This window comes from Lissotriton vulgaris, chromosome 11 (assembly GCF_964263255.1).
Source record: "Lissotriton vulgaris chromosome 11, aLisVul1.2, whole genome shotgun sequence".
Classification (NCBI taxonomy): domain Eukaryota; kingdom Metazoa; phylum Chordata; class Amphibia; order Caudata; family Salamandridae; genus Lissotriton; species Lissotriton vulgaris.
In genome coordinates this window covers 726122937-726142002 of record NC_141699.1, presented here as the reverse complement: position 1 = coordinate 726142002, position 19066 = coordinate 726122937, and the positions used below count along the sequence as shown (strand labels likewise).

General features: G+C 44.2%; 1 protein-coding gene across 1 annotated transcript in view; it reads left to right on the top strand.

The window, feature by feature from the left end:
- Positions 1-225: 225 nt before the first annotated feature.
- Positions 226-19066, top strand: part of LOC147683391 (adiponectin-like) — a 32803-nt gene continuing 13962 nt past the window's right edge. Inside the window, exon 1 of the mRNA XM_086943809.1 lies at positions 226-361. The gene's annotated coding sequence lies outside the window, so the exon portion shown is untranslated. The remainder of the gene's footprint in view (positions 362-19066) is intronic.

Here is a 19066-nt window from a genome sequence, read left to right as displayed (position 1 = left end):
ACTGCTTAATTCCAAAGTACTAGTAATTGCCTGTTAAAATTTCAAAGAAAATACGATAAATATTCAGAAACCAAACAAGGATTTCAGATAAAGTCAAACTTCGACAGTTAAACCATTCTTCCGTTCCCAGGAAGAGCAGAGCTCAGCCTCCCGACATTTGGAAGCACATGCTTTCGGTAGCAGCAGGCAGCAGTCCCAGATGCCGAGCTTTAAATACGCCGTCTCGCCGGCCAAGGGAAGACTGCTTTAACTGACAGCTGCACATGTCTCTTGAGAGGGTCAGATCTGGTGTCAGGAGCCTTCCCCGTTAGCTCCCCTTGTGAGGGACAGAGGTGACCCCGCCAGGACTTCAGAGCAGCCGGTAAGGAGACGCCCAGTAACTATTTTGCAAAACACCCAAACTTTTGATCAGTTACATAATCAAACAAATATTTAAATGTTATCCAATAATTCTTTTTATGACTGAGATTCAATAGAGACAGGCGCTGTGATTTCGATTGCTGTGCCACGAGTCCAATAAGGAATCAGTCGTTATTCAGTGCATTCGGTGACCTTTGCCTTTTCGTTTATTTGGTGTCATTTGCAATTATGTTTGTCGCGGTGTCAAGTTTTGCAGTGTCCTGTGCACAATCAAGTTTGACAATTAACAACTTGCTTTTATATAGCGCTTCGTACGGCACTTCTGCTGCTTCAAAAAGCTGTGGCTAACAGATGTTACTTTTATCCAGTATAGTGCTACTAAATCAGTGTCCCAAAGAATGAAGGGTGATAGACTGAGTTGGCATTGCCAGGGTTTACACTTTTAACCACTGGATCACTGCAGTTGGCTACGACCGTTTAACCGATTGAGCCATCTTATGACAGAGGACAAAGAACAGGACATTTAGCTCTAAGTATATAATATAAGGATGTAGGTTATCCTAAGTTACGTTAACCAGCAAAGTGCTGCGTAGACCACTAAAGCGGCTTCTATGCACAAGAACTGCAATGAAAAGTTGCACAGTCGCACAGAACACCCCACCCCTTCCACCGCCCATTACTGGAAAACCTTGCCTTTTAATGTCTGGAAAATGAACTGAAATGTTCCAATCACTATTATGTCCCATCAGGCATGATACTATAAAAGGACCGGTGTGCAGTGTAATAATAGACTTTTTCACAGATTATTAGGTGGAGGAGAAACATGCCTGACTGTTAGAGACAGACCTCATGTGGCAAGGCTGTACCTTCATGGATCAGTGAAATACATCTAACACTAAGGCACTGTGATGCCTTTAAGAGTTCTAGTGACAATAAACTACAAGGCAGGCATATGACTGCTCTATAGTTTCCAAGGTTGGCGTTATTGCACCAATAAACACTTTACATCATGTATTTTATTTTATATTTCAAGCATTTATATCCTTGTTTGGCATGAAAAATCTGTTGAAAACTTACTACTTGTTGCCTGTGGTGAAACAAATAGTGAAATTGTAATTTATGTTAGTAGGGAGGGTTTTAAAGAAAATGTGCTTTGTCTTAAAAGCATTTGCCTGCAGAGCGAGGGCTTTGGCAGCTACACTTGGCAAAGTTTGGCTAGCATGTAAACTCTGGTTGCTTTGAATGCTTGGGGTTTGTTGTTTTTGATGGGTATAATGCTGATTGACCAAAAGGGATCACTTCAAATGAATTTTCCTTCAATGGTCTAATTGACAGGGAAGTGAAACTGTTCTTTCTGGGCTTGCCCTGGTGGAAATTCACATTTTGTACTATTCTCGTGAACTGTAGGAAATAAATTAAATTATGAGGGCAACATCAGCTCCTATATTAGGAATTGTGAAATCACTGCGGGGCATATTTGCAGGAAACTGTTGGAGCGCACCATTAAGCTAAAATTGCTAAAATTGACAGTTTCAAAACGCGGGGATGTGCTGTGTTTATAAGATTTCGGCGCACCCTTGCATTTCCCCTAGCGATGGCACTAAATTGACCTGCCTAGCGCCAACGCGGGCACCCCTGCACCATAGTGCAAGGGTGACTGCGTTGCAGGGAGGATTGTTTTTGGTCTGGAAGATGTCCCTTCCTGCACATGAACAATCACTAATGGTGATTTGTAACTTCTATGTGTGGTGCAGAATGCAGGACATATAGAAGTACAAAACTTCATTTTTTAATGATTGTTTAAGTGCAGGAAGGGACACCTTCCTGCACATGAACAATCACTAATGGTGTCCTGCTGTTTCTAGAAACAGCAAAAACGAGGAGAAAGGAATAATTTCTCATCATTGGGTCTTATACAACCTCACCCTTGTAAATAGGGGGCAGTGTCAAAATCAATGGGTGCTGCAGTCGAACGCCCAAAGCAACAACCATTGCCCGCCCATTTGCCGCAGTGGACTGCTGCGGAAAGGGGCATATTTGCAAGGTGGCATTAATCCATGTTAAGTGGCTTAACTCCAAATTGTAAATATGGAGCGGGGCATTGCGCCACAGGAACGTCATTAAAATTCCCATTCGTGTGGCACAATACCCTTGTAAATATGCCCCTGAGTGTGCAATTGCAGTAGCTACATATAGTAGTATATAAAACATAAAAGAAAAACTCAAAATGTCAGAATATGTAATGCTATTCCTAAATTTACAGTAATGGAATAACAGGTAACGCAAGTCTATATTGTGTTATACCACAAATCTGGGCTATATCAAGAAAGCAATACTTCAAACAGAAATGTAAAGTAAACAGTAAGTGAGAATATAACCGTGTAAGTTAGGTCCCTGTGGTTGACTGGCATTTTTACAGCTCCAAAAGCATTAACAGTACATGGCTTAACATCATTATGTAAAAGTAAGAAGAGTAGACATTTGCACATCAATAACTGATCGAGGAAACTGGGAGACACTATTTCTGTATATCATTGACCAGAGTCACACATCTGATTTACATTCTGGCACTATCACCACACCAATTACCCTGCACTCGCACATTGAAACTCGATGGGTGAAGCTCAGAGATAAATCACAGAAGGGTTTGATTTAGAATTGAGTGGTAGCAGAGGATAGTTATATTTGTCGAGGAAGTGCCTCATCTGGAACGGAATCTTAGAATATTCTTCGCCATACCCAAGGTGAAGGTCTCCTGTCCATTTAGCCTACCTCCACCAATCAGAGGATTTTTGCTACCACTCATCTCTATATCATGCCCTAAACTGAGGGCTGAGGAACCCAGAGACCGGAGTTCTAATATTGACTTCGACACTTGATCAACACATGATCAAAATTGTGTGGTTCTTGGAATACCAATTTATGTCCTTGTGCCTCAGTTTGCAAATATGTAATACAATGTATATATGCATGTTTGTGTGTGTGTGTGTGTGTGTGTGAGAGAGAGCATAATGCTGTGTAAGAACTCTGTCTAGTGTGATGTTAGTAGTTCTTAAAATATGTCCCTTTAGGCCTTTCTCACCACCTCTTAGTTTTTGTAATCTGATCTCAACCATAATGCCCTTTAATAGTTGTACAGCATGCTTGGCAATGAGGAACGAGGAATGCATGCAAGAAGCACAAGGCAATATTGTTACAATGTAGTGAGCACAAGATCCAGATAAAATATTAATAAAACAGAATCAATATTTATAATAATAATTATCCTGCAAGAGCATTCCATAAAAGCAACATCATCCCTTCCACTGCATCCACAGCAGGTCCTCTAATTTGACAAGTCTGTTTGTTTAAAAATGGCTGGTCAATGTCTCTGTTCCTGAAGTGGTACAAATAGGTTATCTGCCGAGTCCACAGAATAGTTATACCCCTATGGATTATCAACGATAATTGAGAAGTGGAAAAAACATGTTGCCTTGTGAGGACCTTCTTGTTTTATCCCGGTGAAGATCGGTGCTGTAGTGGAGAGCGAATGAAGTCCACTTCTATTCCATGGCCAAGTCATGCTTGTCTTATTCTTTAGTGACCATCTATGTCAATGCCTGGACCAACCCGCTTCTCAAGAGACCAGCAGTTCATCCAAATTTTCTCTCTTCACACCTCAGCAAGCACCGCTATACACATTTATCTCTGTCTGTATTTATTCTCCACTAAACCACATTTTCAATCTTACACCTGATGTGGCATTGGTCATGAGCAAGAACATGAAGTGAGTCAGCCTGTAAAATGCCTATTCTGACCAAATGTCCAGTATACCGTTGCAGGACATTTTGCAAACATTTAAGGCCGTGCGTCACTTTTACGCCGCCGGTGCGTCACTTTTCATGACGCACCAGCAACGTAAAAAATGTGCCTTGTTGCACCATATTTGCAAAGTGACGCATCTAGGTAGATGCGTCACTTTGTAATCCCCTGCGCTACATTATACCTACGCCAGGTATAACGTATGCAGGGTGGGCATTCTGACGCAAGAAAGGGTCATAGAAGTGACGCTGTGAAATCTATAGGATTTCACTGCGCCCCTTCTAGGACACAAATGCGTCAATTTCTAATGCCTGCCTCACAGTAGACGTAAGACTGACACAGGCCCTTTCACATGGGGCTTGCCCTATGTGAAAGGACACATTGCTGGAGTTGCGTCACTTTTGTGACACACTCCAGCAATGCGTAACTTTTGCGCTATACAGATACATCAGAAATACTGACGTATCTGTAACTACTTGCGCCTTGATGCGTCATATTGTAAATATGACGCATCATTGGTGTCGCAAGGAGGGCGCAGTCAAAAGTGACGCATCGCTGTTTTCACGCAGCGATGCGTCACTTTTCATAAATGAGGCCCTTAGCCCTTTGTGCACATTGATTCATCAGAAGCAGTTTATTGTGGGGGGCAGCAGTAAGTCATCATACTTATTTTGGGGTTTCATTCCATAGCGTCCTTTTCTAAATCAGATCACTCGTCTCTTTAAAATATATTGATCTGACTGGACAATACGTTTATTGATTGGTATACTGTATCAGAGTTACAATCCCTTTGCACCTCCAGCTTTTAGCCCTGAATGCTCTCTGTCACTACTCTCATATAGAAAAGTCAGCAAAAGGAGAAACCTGGTTATTGAATTGGAACTAACTAGTATCTTTGGCAATCAAATACCAGTAGTAAACAACAGTATGCACTACAGATGCTGGCTCCCAACATTAAAACCATTTCCCAGTGGGCCTTGCTATTAGAACCACTCCTACCCCAGTTGTGGTGTAGTGGAAAAGTAGGAAACTGTTCAACCAGTAGTAACAGGGCCTGATTTAGAAATTGGTGGGTGAGTTACTGTCACAAACGGATATCGCATAGTGACATTAGTGACAGAGTAACCCGTCCGCCAAACTGCAACTCAAAGCCACAGTTTTTAATCAAGACCTCAACATATAACCAACTTGTAAGCTGTTGGGTAGTTACTATGCAAATATAATCATGTGTTTCTCTTTTTTGTAAAGAATGGAAGTGTTTGAAATCAAACTACACAATGTCAATGTGTAATGAGAACACTTTGCTGGGATCCACTGCACATTGAATATTACCCAGGAGGAGAAAGTGCCATGTCTTACGGTCTACTCATTGTCGAGTCCTCTCCAGCTCAGGAGCTCGCAAATGACCATGCCACACATGGAGCTCTGTATCACATGCCATTATTCTTCGGTGTGCATCATAAACTTTATGTACACCCATACACACCCAGATACCTCCCAACTGATTATGTAACTTTGTAATGAGTTCGCTGAGGACCATAAGGGCCCTACTGCACATGATCATATGACACTACATCTCCCCCTTGATTAAATAAAAAGTAAGAACAACAAATGCACATTAGAGTTCCTCAATGAGTCGTCAAGGTGCTCGCACCAATCTTCCAGATCGAGTTGTGCGAGGTGAAGGAGCTGGACTGCCATCTGACATTGTAGTTGTAGACTCAGATGCTTGAGTTGGGCACTCAGGTGGACTTGTCTCACTCGTGATGTCTGGAGCCAACAAATATCGAGGCAGATGGTTCAAATGTGACAAGTCTCATTTGTCACATTAGGGGAGACTTTGTCACATCAGTTACCTTGCTTGTTCTTATCGCTGGCATTTCAGCTGAGAACTGCCCCATCACCCAGGAAGAAGCCTACAACACCCAGGGTGCACCACCAACAGAGCAGCTGCAGTGAGTGAGGGGGAGGCGTGGTGACCGCGCTTAAAGCGCTGCTACTCCCCCGTGGCGAGGGAGACTTTGTCAAAGCAGTTACCTTGCTTGTTCTTATCTCTGGGAGCTCTCTTTCGTCGGACCCATCGCCCACTGGTAGGTGGCTGTGCAGGTCGCTCCGTTGCTGGCATTTCAGCTGAGAACTACCCCATCACCCAGGAAGTAGCCTACAACACCCTGGGTGCACCACCAACAGCGCAGCTGCCGCGAGTGAGGGGGAGGCATGTTGACCGTGCTTAAAGCGCTGCCTCTGCCCCCCGCGGTGAGGGAGACTTTGTCACAGCAGTTGCCTTGCTTGTTCTTATTGCTGGGAGCTCTCTTTCGTCGGACCCATCGCCCGCTGGTAGGTGGCTGTGCGGGTAGCTTCATTGCGGGCATTTCACCTGAGAACTGCCCCACCACCCAGGAAGAAGCCTAAAACACCCAGGGTGCACTATCAGCAGAGCAGCTGCCGCGAGTGAGAGGGCGGCGTGGTGACCACGTTAAAAGCGCTGCCTCTCCACCCGCGACACGGGACGACACCCGGACAAAGCCCGGACCAATGGTGGGCTCGTCTGAGCCCGTCAGAGGCTGGGCTGGGCCACCCCCCTGATGTCCAACTTGTAAGTACTGTATTTGCTAGCCTTTGTTGTTGTTGATTTAAAGTCACGACTAAAATGAACAAACATAAGGTGTGGGTTCGGCGTTGTGGGGACATTAGACGCGTTCCTTTCTAGGGCTGAATCAGCATTGATTCATGAGATCCAGCTCACTGAACGCAGATTGTCACTGGAGCCCTCATTACCTCTGACCAGTACAGTATCGACGTCGCTCCCTGAGGTCATCGTCACTAATGATCCAACTCCACTGACTAGTCAGACTCCTCCGGCATCACTAAACTCCCTGTGATCCCTATGGTTCACACTAGGAGTCAAACATTGAGCCAGGCTCGTGGTGGGGAACCACCGTCAAAAAAAAGGAAAGAACAGGTTCTCACTAAGCCTAATCAGCAGGTACTTAGAGCAACTAAAGGTAGGGTGGGTGAAAACGGGTGTAAAGGTAGTTCTAAGATTAACATTTCCTCTAACAACGCCTGTATAACCAACTCCAATGTAACTACTGATCCAGTATTAAGTCCGTTTGAGGCTGTACTCTTCACACGGATAGGAAATAAACTTCTAGCTCTGATAAATCCGCTCCTAGACATGCTGACCCTGATAGAGAGAAGGTTGGCTAAAATAGAGCAGTCTATTTCTAGCACCCTGCTAATCAATTCCCACGTGCGGCAGGGCGAAGGGTCGGCCTCTCAGCTGGTGAGCGGAATACACTCCAGGGCACTCACAAATATTGCACCTTGCCATCCACCTCCAGCCCCTGCAGCATTCATGGCCAACCAATCCGTGCATCCTATTCACAGCGGCACAGCTCCCACATCAGCTCAGACAGCAGGAGATTCCCGCATTCGGGTTCCCCAACAATGTGTTTCTAGCAACTCTCACGCCCATACGTCCTTAAACCTTCCTCCGGAGGCCATACCCTATACAATTGTTTTAGCCAATGACCCAGTGCTACCGCCTGCAGTGCAGGAACACTGGTCATCACTGAGGAATAGCGCATTGCATCTGCTGACCATCAGGACAGGTATTAAGCACAATCTCTTGCCTGATTTTAAAATGGTAAGAAGAATACCCTGGATCGGTAAATCACATAAGTCCGTATCTGGGGACTGTGTGGTTCTAAGCTTTGGGTCCCCAGGGTTGGTTCAACACATCTTGGACAGGGCAGGAAACCGACAAATCAAGATAGATTATATCAAAATCCTCCCCCTGGGTTTATTTTACCAACCAACTATAGATAACAGGGGCACCAATCGGGTAGCAGCACCACTATCTCGAGGCACACACTACTATCCAGTCCCTGTACATAATCGCTTTGACATTTTTGCCTCCTTAGATGATATAGATTGATTTGGATCTGACATTGTTATATCCTTCTCAGGCTTACACAATTTCATGGGTAGTTGGAACAACGGGTTCGATTCTAATTCTTCGTGTATTATGGAACCAACTATAAATAGGCTCTCCAAACAGGTAGGGGCAGGACTTGTGTGAGGCATCCATGATGTGTTAGATACTGGCCAAGGTGGGGTGGACATGAGCAGTGTAGTGAAGGAGTACTATTCCATCCCTCCCATTCTTGCAGGGCTCCCCATGTTCAATAACGGTTCTAGACAGGTGGATATGGATAATATCACTGTTCCTAACCCCCTGGTCATCCAACACTCCTATCCAATGGTCTAAAAAACCTAACCTATCACTAGTCAGCTGGAATATTGCTGGTCTATCAACAAAAACATCCTCAACAGAATGGTCCTCATTCATCGATAACCATGATATCTGGGCATTTCAGGAAACCTAGGCAGTCGAACAAATTTACCACCCAGGCTTCCTAAATTTTTACAAACCAGCCCTGGGGGGCAGAGAGGTAGACTTTAAGTAAAAATAGTTCCTATGCAACAAAATACCTGTATAGAATCAGGTTTAACACATGCAGATGATAAACAGAACCTCAGTGTATTAACAAACAAAGAAATTAAAAAAAACCTTTTTATTGTTGCATATAAAATTATTTAAAAAATTCAATGTCACATACATATCATACACTAACAATACATAACAAATATTTCATCAAATCATAAAAGAACAAGAATATCAACTTCTAAAGATAAAATGTTACAAGGGTTTCAGAAAATAAAGTAGATAAGATAACAATATCTACGCGCTTTTCGGCATAACATACGCCTTCTTCAGGAGAACCACTTGAATTTGTACAGGTAGTGTAGATTAAAACACCACGAGGGGCTGGGCAACGTACTTTGAATGATAAAAACAGCTATCTGATGAATTAAGGTTGCGTAGTCGAGGATAAACGACAGCGCAAAGAGTTGCTCTTTGGACTGTAACAAAGAAAATCTGATCAAGTTCGGTACAAGTGGTAACTAGAACCACCGAAAATAATGGGCTAGGTCTGTCGGATGGATGAACTTTAAAAGCCGTGTAATAACGCAAATAGGCTGAGCAGAGGAGATCCCAGGTCCTGGATGAACTGAAGAGTGCCTACGTTTTAAAGGGGACATCAAAGGCGCCTAGAAATGATAATAGAAAGCCTTGCGTCAAGGAATATGTCTGGGATCGGCAGCCAAAGATGGAAAACAGAGGGGTAGACCCACAGGGGGACTCGTATTTTGGGTCAGACAGCAAGCAGGCTATACAGTGGAGGAAGTCGAGGTCGATAGTAGAGATAATATTGTCACCAGACTATGGATGGGAAATGTTCCGGATATATTGGGTATTAGTGTCTATGCAAGAGGGACCCCAGGGAGCAGATGTTATAGCACAATCGCGCTTTTAGATAGGTTTTTAGATCAGTACAGGGACGCAGCAATTTTATAATTGTAGGGGATTTCAGCTGCACCTTCGAACCCCTTGATCATGAGGATGGCAAACTCAGTATTGAGGAGGATGCTCAATGGGACATTCCGTCCTTTGACCTCCCACCTATTAAGAGATGGACCGAGTCTGCTTTAAGGCTGAAAGGGCTGAGTCTGGAACGGGGATTAAGGGCAGTGAACGGGAGGTCCGAGTCAGACAGGCGAGGCTCTCACACATTTAAGAATGGGAGGAGAAGCAGCCGTATCGATTATATTTTTCTGAATATGGAATTCTGGTCATCTTTATAAGATACTAGCTTACCGGTCGCGCATTGCTGCGATCTCAGAAGTAAGGAAATTCAAGGAAGCTTGTTATGATAACATTCAATTTACATTGTGTCATTTTTATTGAAACGTATTCATTTTAATATGGAAAACATTTTAAAGTGTAGTTTTAATTCTGTTTATTTATTCGAGTGCTTGTGGATACACAGTATTTTTTGTTTTTCCGTCTGGTGCATACACGAATAAATCAGAAGGTTTTCCAACGCGTGAGCTGGCCACATACAGTTGTCCATGTGAGAAGCACGGATTCTCCAAATGTAGTCCACACACTTGCAGCGATTGTCCTTGTGCTTTGTTGATGATCATTGCAAAAGCAAGTCGCACCGGAAACTGTAAACGTTCAGTATTGGAAAGATTATGAGGGCCCTGGGGGTCCGGGGGGCTGATATTTAACACATTTTTTTTTAGTAATGCATAAAGGACAAACAGACAGACATACATTTGTTTTTATATATATAGATAGATGGTAGTACAGGATCAGCTTGAAAGCGATCATAACCCCTTAGTACTATTTTTGCAGGTTCAGGGTCTTCGTACTCAAGATTGTCAGGATACAGCGAAGACTACCGAAGAAGTTGAGCTTACCAATGACTCTAGGAGAGTCAAATGGGCTAAGGGTATTACCAACGAAGGGCACTTAGAGCAGATGAAGGCGCTGGTTGAGCGTTCATAAGCTACCCTTTTAAACTGTGACACTCAGGAGAATATAAACTTAATTATCCTGCAGGTCCATAATAAGCTGTTCTCAAATCTCTAAACTTTTTTTACAAAAAAGCCCAAAAAATTAAGGAAAGAATCTCGTCCAAAGGCTGCTTCATGGTATGATAAATCATGCAAAGAGGCCTATAGGATTCTATCAAGAGCCATTAGATTAAAAAACAAAGACAACATTAAAAAGGCAAGAGCTGGTTACAAGCAGGCCTTATCGCGAGCCAAAAGAGAGTGGGATGAAAATATGGCCAACTTTTGGCATCTCGTTAAATCGGGTAGCAGCTCTTTAAACCCAGCCCGTCAACCATGTTGCTCCTAAGATGTGGACTTCTCAAGGGAGAGGCCCAGTTTGCTGTCAGTAATGACAGTATAGATCAATTCAATATGCCCAACCCTACCACCACCATGCACTTTTCCAGATAAGAGGTTCTAGATGCGCTCAAACGAATTCCAAAAGGTAGGGCACACGGCCTAGATTGTATACCAGCAGACTTGTTTATGCATGATGGGGATAATTGGGTGATTTACATTCAGCTACTTGGTAATACCATAGCCAGTGGAGCTCCCGTTCCGGAAACGTGGTCTGGAGCAGAGATCATCCAGATCTTTAAAAAGGTAGATCGATCCAAACCTGACAATTACAGGCCAATAAGCCTTATCGATTGTATTAAAAAAATATTGCCAGGCTGGTATTATGTAGAATCCAGACGTGGATGGACGAAACAGACATATTGTCACCACTGAAGGCACGCCATACACTGGCACCGTAGACCAGGTCTTTAGGTTTTTGATCATATACTGGAGGGTGGTCATTTTGGGAGGGGATACATTATTCGCAGCCTTTATCGATCTAAAATCGGCTTTTAATGAGGTGCCCGCAATAAAATGTGCCAAGCTTTTATGGATATGGGAATGCCTCTTGAAATATTGGCTATTTTAATTTTATTACATAATTCCAATTTTGCCCAGGTCCACTGGATTATAAATGGGGACGTTACAAACAAGTTTCCCATCTCCAAGGGGGTTCCCCAGGGTGTGTCCTCGCACCAACCTTGTTCTTTTTATTTATTAACAGGGTTGTGCCATACTTTTCTAACTACCCCACAGATACCCCCACCCTAGTAGGCAAGAAGATAACCCTACTAATGTTTGCGGATGATACTCTGATAACATCAAAAACCCAGAAAGGGCTGCAGACAGCCCTCACTAGGTTCGAAAAGTACTGCTATGATCACGACCTTGTGGTAAATGTGGATAAGACTAAAGTTATGGCTCTCCACAATCGTAAGGCCATCAAAGGGAGCGTTTTTATGAACAATGTCCAACTTGAGCAGACCGATGTTTTCACATATCTGGGAATTACATTGGGAAGTAAACTAAACTGGAAACCCCAGATCGATATGCTGGCCCTCAAACATGCTCAACTGACAGGAGTACTTATGAAGGAACAGAGACTTTCCCATACAAAGCCAGTGGCTCCTGTCATAAAGATATATAATACTAAAATTAATACCTCAGTATTATACGGTGCAGAGCTGTGGGGCTTTGAAGACAGCACCCCTGATTGTAGCCTGGAATGCCTTGCCCTTCATTTTGAGGAACATGACAGATTTGATGGCTTTCAGGAGAGGCATTTGGCTGTTCATACAGTAACTTCCATTCTGGCCTTAACCGTTGGAGTATTCATCTAGCGCCAGGACACCTTCGGGTAACAGAGCGCGGTATAAATGCTAAAAATAAATAAAGAAATAGTCCAAAACAAATTTGTTAGAGCCCTATCATGCCTCCCACAATCAACTCCACTGATGCCTCTATATCTACATTTGGGCTGTAAAAAAATGATGATGTGGCACAATACAGACCTGTGGCATACTGGAGAAGGCTTTGGGTCACTCCTGAACTGTCTCTGTACGCCCAAGCACTTTTTGATACCAGGCGGGCTGACAGCTCATGTACGATCTCCTGGTTAAAAAAATAAAAGAAACCCTGAGTGATATGGGGATGTGCAGTTTATGGGAGAATCCAGCAGGCAACCTCTTTCCCTCAAAGAAAGAGTTCAAGGTAGCATACTGGAACATGGCTATGTTGAAGTGATTTTCATCCCTAACAAGGTCTACTCCACCGAGGGATTTTTTTGGAGAACAAACATGAGTACTTGTATGAACGTTACTGGGATTTTATCACAGTACCCAACAATATGAAACTGTATCACCAGTTTAGAATGGGTTCCCTCCCAATCAAATACTTTAGTTGCAAATGGCACCCACTAAATGAAGACAAATGTATTGTATGCCCAACTCAGAAGGAAACAATAGCTCATGTTCTGTTTGTTTGCCCTGCTTATAAGCCCCCCAGAAACAGATGGCTTAAATCAGTCTGTTTAAATCTCGGTATAAGGTCGGGTCCAGAGGGTCTAAGGATTTTAAAGTCAGATACATGTGAGCCCATAGTGATCGCTGTCGCCAAATTTCTGGGATGGATGTGGGCCATTCAGGCAAAAACAACAAGGACACTATAGCTGTGACATTTTTTTCTTAACAATTTTAGTATTTATGAAGATTATATCTGTTTTATTTTCTTGTCTATGCACACGAATTTCACTTCCCCATATAGAGCTGGTGTTGTTGCGTTCCAAACTGCGAAATATTTCCTATGTGGTATATCAGTGGATTAATGTAAAATCTATTTCATCCTGTTTTATCCTTTTTATGTTAAGTGTCTTATTTTTGCGATTTTGATCGCTACAAGTTTTCCAATTTTTTTTATATGATTGTACCAAATGGTTTATATTATGAATTCTTAGACTTTTTAACTGATGTACGATGTCTTTAATGATTGGACAATCAAAATAGAGACCTATTGACGGACTGACTGGTCTCTTGTAATGAACCTTCCAGGACATTGAGTGGTCACCGTATGTCCTTTATTTGTCAGGACTCTCAACAAAAGATCAGCATCAAACAGAGCTCAGGCTTGCATTAGCATTTTTGTTTGATTAGGACCCAGTCTCCTTCTTCGAAAACCATTTTCCAAACGCAGCTGCGTTTATTTGCTCAGGCCTTCAAATTGATTTTGCGAGAAGTATCCTTGACACAAATCTCATCAGTGTCTATTACTTGGCGTGAGGTCCATTGTAGTAGCTTTGTCCCAATGGCTCTCTCAAATAGCAAGTTGACTGATAGGCATGAAGGGCTGGACATAAGGCTGACTTGAGATTTATTCCTTCTAGCGCAGCGCACTAACCCACCTTCAGGGTGCCCATAAATCATTCAACATGCCATTTGCTTGTGGCCACAGAGGTGTGCTTTTTTGATGCTCGACGTTCAAGCGACTAAGAAAGTCCTTTGCTATTGAAAGGTGGACCACTGTGTGAAGAAAAGAGGTGAAATGAAATGAGTTATCCGCTCGATTTCGTCCACTACGTATCTTGCTTCTGACATTTTCAGCCCTGACAACTTCGTCTTGGGGCCCCTACATATTTATATGCAGCTAACAACCTACAGAATAGATTGGTCAGGTCACGGGCCCTACCGGGTCGGAAGTATCGCCTCCGGAGTGACCTCTTTTCTTCACACAGCCTAATACTCAGCCCTGATGATTCGCGGAAGCGATGAAACACGTGTCGGCTGGCTGTTTCTGAGAAAGAATTAAAGAACCGAACGTGATGAACACTGTGCAGGAGATCCCCGTTTATTTCTGCTTGCTTTGTTTATTAACATTGGTGTATTCATTTATACACAACTGATTAGATTGTCGAGTGTGTGCATAGGGTATCTGTACTATGATTAGTTGGTTTGTCAGTTTTTACTAACAAACTTCGGAGTGGTTACAAGGGTTTTTCCACTCACCCAGTTGCACCACCACACTGCAATTCACTATTATACTTTTGCGTCCACTTTTGGCTGAGCGCCCAGTACTTTTCTGAGACTAAAAACCTTTTGTTTATCATAACTCTCTTAATAGGGCACTCGCCATGCCTAAGTCACAAATGTATCTGGAAATAGCTGGCCATGCCTAAGAAGGATTGCAGCATGGTTACATCTTGTGGGGACAAGAGGACCACAATACTTGTACTTTTTCTGGGTCAGGAGTCATTTCCCCCTCAGGGAAAATATGCCCGAAGAATTTGAGTTTGCTTTTGTGAAACTCTCACTTTTCTGCATGTAAAATGAGACCTGCATCAGCCAGCAGACGACATACATGTGTAAGAGCTTTGTCATGCTCCTTTCATGTGGCCATATATCATCACTGCAGTTAAAAGCATGTGTACACAACAAAATGATGGATGAAGCGCTGAAACCTTTCAGCCACTCACACCCAGTCAAGAGATCTGGGTTTAATCCATTGTTCTACACAAAACGCTACACAATTATGGCAAGGCATGACACAGTGCCAAATTGAGTCGGTGATCGCATCTAGAGCCCACTGGCACTCCTTTATGCTGGTAAGCTCTTTTTGTTCCTCAACGGACATTGACCCAGAACAAAAGAGAGAAAAAAATATAAAAGTGGGAAAAGGGGAGATGAGAAAAGTGGAAAAACCAAGACGAAGAAAGAAACAGATGAAAAAGAACCCAAAACAGTGAGATAAAGGGCTAGGAGTGCCTAGTGGTGGATGAAAGAGACATGAGATGGAATTAAGATCCTAGTGCCTTGGTATTGGGCACCCCTAACATTAGATAGTGCGGGCTGCGGGGTATCTGAGAAAAACTTTGTGCCTTGGCAGTTATTCTTTACAATTGAAGCACTGGTGTGGCAAGAGGAAACAGCAGGCTTTATAGAACAGAATCTGCTCTGAACTGGTTTTAAAGCTTGAGATTAGGACACATTATTATGTAATGAAATATTAAAAATTGCAATAAAATGTTTTGAAATGTAAACAAAATGGAAGATACTCATTTTTTCAATCTTGGAATGATTAAAGTCGGCATCTTCTAATTTCCTAGTTAAACCAGTGGCCACACATTAGACTTTTAAACCAACTATACATTCTAGCCAGTTTTATCGAGGGCTTTAAATGGACATACTTTTGTAATGGGAGAGAACCAGTAGCTCCCATCAGAAATGCCAAGCAATATAAAACATTGGCAGTACCAAACTATTCATTTTGGTTTGCAATATCAGCACCTTTAGTAGTCTGAAGAACGACTTTATAGATGTTATAAATATTCTCATGGTACGCCTGTGGAGGTGCTTCGTGAGAAAGTCAGAATTAATGATTTGTACATTTTGTGTTGTTTCAGATAGGGGGTTCTGAATCAAATCCCTTCTCTAGTTCTTCTAAAGGTATGAGTGACACTGCATGGAAAATGTCTATTTATGGTTAATAGCTGATAATAGCATGTACCATTGGGTGTCGTACAGTGATTTAAGTGGGCAAGGGCCTGCCAGGGCTGAGCCCTTTCGAATCCAAAAGACTGACATTGAGTGAGGGCCCTAAGGGTCCTTTTATTTTTGCCTTCGCCAGCTGCAACAAAAAACCTTTCCTTGTGTGCCTGCAGTAGCTGCTGACACGGAACAATAGTGGAGGGGTGGAGGGGGAAGGTGGAAGGTGTCGGGGATACAAAATACAACAAAAAAAACTTACCTCCTCTCCACTTCCGTTATCCCTTGTTGCTTCTCTGGGGCAGGAACCAGGAAGCAAGCAAGCTCCCTCCCCATAACCAATCACAACGCTGCAATGTAACGTTGTGATTGGTCTAAGCGCAGTGGTTCAGTGCTCAGACAGGAATGGGTGCCTGGGTATGTTCCTCACCAGGATGTGCATTACAACCTGGTGGGGGAACGTGCAAATTACGCATGACTGTTTGGCCAGCCCAATTGGGGGGCTTGATACAAACGTCCAAATCACCTCAACACCTTCCAGGCTGTCAGGAGTGGTGCTGCTGGAGGCGGAGCCCCTGCGGGTGTACCGCGCCGGTCTCCCTCCGCCGTTGTTCTTGGAGCAGCCGCCGAGAGAGGGGGACCGAGAGGGTGTAAAAACTACCCTTCCCAGCTGCCCCGTGACCAGGACCAGACCGCGGGACCAGAGAGCGCGCCTGCTGGCGCATAAAACTGACCAGCCCCATCGGTGGAGTGGGGGCTTGATACAAACATCCAAATCACCTCAACCCCTTCCAGGCTGTCAGGCGTGGTGCTGCTGGAGGTAGAGCCCCTGCGGGTGTACCGCGCCGTCTCCCTCCGCCGTTGTTCTTGGAGCAGCCGCCGAGAGGGGGGGACCGAGAGGGTGTAAAAACTACCCTTCTCAGCTGCCCCGTGACCAGGACCAGACCGCGGGACCAGAGAGCGCGCCTGCTGGCACATAAAACTGACCAGCCCCACCCGCGTCGCGGGAGCGCCGGGCGAAGCCCGGGCAAAGGGCGGGCCCTCTACGGCTTTCCAAGGCCAGACAAGGCTGGGCTGGGCCATATCACTAACCACTGCTGTGCTGCCACGATTCGTTACATCTAAGGTACTCCTTGGGATATCATTACGTTTATTGTGATACGGTCGTGGTATTGCACCTTGCCCCCTATCACTACTGTTAAAAATCTATCTGTGGCTACCAGGTTTATATATTAGAAGGGTGTTACCCGTGTTCACCGCCGATTGACTGTTAAATCATGAGGAGGGGGACCAAAATAAATAGAATGCCTACGCTGAGATCCAACACTAGACAGAAAGTCGATTCGCCACAGCCGCAGCCCTTACCAACCTTAACGGCGATAGACAAAATGTTGCAACAGACTATTGGGGTCGTGGCAACCACCATTGAAAACACCGAAAGGGGACTTTAGATAGCGTCCATAGTAGCTATTCATGATACGGAGGATGGTCCCGTGATAACATTATCAGAGGAACCGGACATAAGCTTCTCGTTAACATCCTCCTATGTAGAACTTCCATGTGCACAGCCAGCCACAAATACACCTAAAAACACAAATAGAGACCCCGATTCTGTTAATCAAGAGGGGACACTTCTGGCTATCCCCCAAACTAGAAATCCAGTTAAAACTGTCCCGAGATCCAGAAAGAACAGCGCTGTAAAGCAGAACAATAAAAAGGGGGGGAGAGACAATTAAGAGCCCATTCATAATCTGGTAACCCCAATGGCCAACACCACATCTGGCATACCCTGCTGGGTAGCCAATATGGTGTCAGATCTTAAGGCAGGATTGGAAGAGACTATAAGTGCGCACCTTAAGCCCCTAATGTCCAAACTGGATAGATTAACGTCTGTAATAAATAACAGAGTGATGGGACCAACCAAACCAGTGACACAAGTGTCAATTCTAGCACCATGCAATCAGGACTCGGGTAGGCCAGGGGTCGAAAAGATTACAAATAATGGTAAGGTAGGGCCTGATAAAAATCCTGTCAAACAAAAAAAAAGCGCTGCCCCATTTAGTAAAACTCTGGCAAAGACACATGCTCCCCTACCCTCCTGTGCTAATAGTACCGTCCCGCAGACAAGTAACATTCAAGGGAAGAGCTCCCTACCACCAGGCAAGGACACTGTAAGCAATACCCAAATGGAGACCCCCACCCAAGCAAAGACTACCACCCCAATAGTTGCAGCAAGGGTTAAAACGGGAGTGCGATTACAGTCAATTAATCTACCACCGGAAGCACTACCCTATGTAGTCGTGTTAACAGGTGTGCCGCCTTTAAAGGAAGGCAAAAGAGAAAATGAAGTGGAGTTGAGGAACAAATGTGTACAATGGCTAAGATCCAACAAGCCATTACCTTTAAACATGTCTGGGGAAATCTTGTCTGTCAGAAGGGGGCAATGGATAGGAAATGGTGCGAAAACTATTGCTGGGGATGTTATCTCAATAAACTTCAGGGATACCTCTGTAGTAACCCACATATGCAACTCTCCATCGTTGGGACCACAAACTAACATATACCCCTTACCTTTATCCTATTTTTACCCCTCACCCCCCTCACATAGATTAACACAACTAAATAGGGGTCGGGCGAATAGGGTTCCGTGCCCTGTGCAGCTAAATAGAAATAGAGCAGATAACTGGCAGACTCCCTGGCAGGCATTCCCCCTCTACGATCCTGTAGCTGCAATGCATGCACACTGGAACAGGTTCTGTGCCTTGGACAATGTCGACTGACTCGAGTAGAATATAAAGTGCCAACTTCAGCCTATTGGGGGCAGTTTAGAGAAAAGATCCCGACAAGCAGGGTATTTGTTACTTACCGCCTTAGCAGAGACAGGTAGCGCCCTGATGGTACCCACCCATGAATCTACAGCAGCTGACCCGAATGATACACTAAGGATTGGGCAGGTAGCCGAGTCAAGGGGAGGATCCTCACCAGATAAGTTGGATACCCCAGTGGCCGCGGGGGAGGTAATAGTTAATAGTCCTTTGGCGGCTGGCGCAAACAAGGTTGAGACTCAGTATGGCATAAGAGTCATATCCTGGAACATTGCAGGGGTGGCAGCCAAATACAAC